The 2,837-nt window shown below is 34.2% G+C and overlaps 1 long non-coding RNA gene across 1 annotated transcript; it reads left to right on the forward strand.

Annotated features, from left to right (window-relative positions):
* Nucleotides 1-1,252: 1,252 nt before the first annotated feature.
* On the forward strand, nucleotides 1,253-2,686 carry LOC125889936 (uncharacterized). The gene is made up of 2 exons (XR_007449495.1): nucleotides 1,253-1,332; nucleotides 1,638-2,686. It is a non-coding gene; the product is annotated as an uncharacterized LOC125889936 (long non-coding RNA).
* The last annotated feature ends 151 nt before the right edge of the window (nucleotides 2,687-2,837 follow it).

Genomic DNA, 2,837 nt, shown 5'->3' on the forward strand with positions numbered 1-2,837 from the left:
TGCAAAATATCCAATATCGCGCATTCCTGTAAAGGGACACATATCATGCCTCTGTAAGGTCCTTTCCATAATGTTGTCAATCCACTTATTATAATAATAATGTCTGTGACAAACACAAGCACTTTTATTGGATGTAAACTGACATCACACAATTGCTCATATTGATTACATTGCAGCCTTTTTCACCTCTGCGTCCGCAGCCCTCTTGCTCAATATTGGACCAATTTAAAAAACAAAAATATGGGAAAATAAAGTCCAGGTTGAAAAGTAAATTAGTTTCCCTCTAAAAGCACGTAGTTTGAGCTCTCTCAGCAGCAGCAGCAGCAGTCAGTCGCTATTTAATTACAAATTAAATTAATTAATTAATTAATTAATTAATTAATATTCTGCACTACGATGTTAATACCGTCTTCCGAACCTATAATGCCACAACTGGCCCCACTGTCAATACAGGGGACTTTAATCCTGGACAAAAAATGTAACAATAACTTTATAAGAAACTGCCTTACTGGAATATTATTCCCCGGCAGACAAAACAAAAATGATATCCTACATAAATTTGATTTAAAAAAAAAAAAAAAAAATCAACTAAGAACAATGTACCTACCCCCAAAATGAAAGAAACACACTTCAAAATAAAGAACGACATTTATCCCTCTAAAGAATTACTTAGATTACGTTTTAATATCGATGACAATATATGCACACTTTGTGAAAGTGACATTGAAACTACGGACCATATATTTTTCTCATGTGGTATAATACAATACAAACATTCTGGCTTAATATTCACAAATGGATCAAACAAAAAAATCTCATTGTTTCCTGCTTCTTTCTCTAGAGATGATATAACTTGGTATGATCTTGCAAAACAAAAATGATGAACTCTGTTGTAATGCAATTCTATGTCTAGCAAAAATTTTTATCCACAACAATACTGAAATCATCCCCCAAATGTATTGTTTTCATGAGTGAATTTCAAATGTACATGAAATCTTTAAAACTTCAAAAAGGAATAAAAGCACAAAATTTGTTTATTTTAATTTTACTTCAATCCGTTCTGAATTACTACATTGAAGCACCCAACGTGTATGTTATATTTTGAGATGATTTGCATAGGTTGATGCTCCCTTGGCAATCTCTTTATACTGTTGCAATGAATGTACAATGAAAGTTGCCACTTTTGTTTATGATTTTTGTACGTTTTCAATAAAGCATTGAAAGAAAAAAAAAAAAAGAAGTCTTCCGTCTACTGCGGAAGCGCTGCCTTGTTTACTTCCCCTGGGTGTCACACTGACCTTCCGGCAGTCGATTCATCCGTTTTCATTTCAGGTAACATATCTCTCTCTTTTAATTTCCATGGGATTTTTTCCCCCCAGTTTTTCCCCAAGGCTCTGGGTCCTCTCCTGAATAAAGACCTGCTGATCAGTGATAACCTGCTCCACCTTACAGACATGTTGCTGTGGAGGCTCTGGAGGGACAGACAACATAAAGAACAAGATACTGTGTATATAGAGATGAGAGCAAATAATGCCAAAATAAATTAAGAATTGAGTTATTTATAATGAAAAATCCCCAATTCTATGTCATTAAAATGCGTAGGTTTTACATACCTATCCTGTGTAACTTTATTTCAGGTTACCAAACGATGTCCAACAGCCTGCGCAGACGTCTTGAAAAAGCAAAATCCAAGGCAACTCTTCTCTCGTACAAAACATGTTGGTGTTTTTAATGTTCATCATGAACTAGCCATTGAATAAAGGCCTTTGAACTTTAGTACCAGAGAAGAGTTGCCTTGGATTTTGCTTTTTCAAGATGTACTGCACTTCCTGACCAAAGAGCACCTTCCTGGATACCATGATACTGCAACCCACATGAGCGCTTCATATGCTGCTGTCTTCAAGTCTGCGCTGACGGTTGATCTCTTCTTCATACCCGACGATAGTTTTTGTGAAAACTCTGAATATTTCTTCAGCAGCAGCACTTAGTCTCTCTTTGACAAACTCTCTCAAATACTCAACTGAAGACGCTGTTGTTTAATTACCAATCAAATCATTATCTGCGCTAATTTAATAGTACTGTGCCACAAACTACATCAACACACACATGCAGCTAACGCTTCCGCCGCTTGTGTTGTTTACGTCCGCTGGATGTCACACTGAGAAGTTCCGACAGTGGAAATGAGCTCCTTTTTCATTCCGCTTTCACTTTAAGGTTTTTTTAATTCATTGTACATAAGTTCATTTATATAAAGAAACTTAGACAGACAACAAAAAAGAAAAACATAAGTAGACAAGAAAAAAAAAATCACATTTTATAAAGTCAGAGTTTGTGTTATATGCATCATATTATAATCACTTAGTAACTTGAAGGTCTTCAATGCTTTTTTGTTTTTGACATTGGATAAAATGGTGACATATTGTTGGAACACATTAATAAAGTGCAGGAAAGTTGGTCTGGTTTCTGATCACTTTTATTACGAATTAAGAGTTTTCCAAAAATAATGAAAGTTGTATATTACACGTGTTATTTTTAATCTTGACTAAAATATAGCGTTACATCAGACATATTTATCTGAACATTTATCTGAAATGTCTTTATTATAAAGATGGCGGCATCAATCCAAAACATTCTGGTATATATACACAAGAACAAAAAAAAAAAAAAAAAGAGAGAGAGAGAGAAATACTCTTTTTACAGTCCACAGAAATCACATTTATAATGAAAATCCAGGCTGAATCTTTCAAACACAAACTTTACTGTGTAAATTCTCTGTAATTTACTGAAAGATACTTCCTTAATCTTGTTATTTGTACAGTATTTATCACACATTTTCC

Source organism: Epinephelus fuscoguttatus, linkage group LG6 (assembly GCF_011397635.1).
Source record: "Epinephelus fuscoguttatus linkage group LG6, E.fuscoguttatus.final_Chr_v1".
Lineage (NCBI taxonomy): Eukaryota > Metazoa > Chordata > Actinopteri > Perciformes > Serranidae > Epinephelus > Epinephelus fuscoguttatus.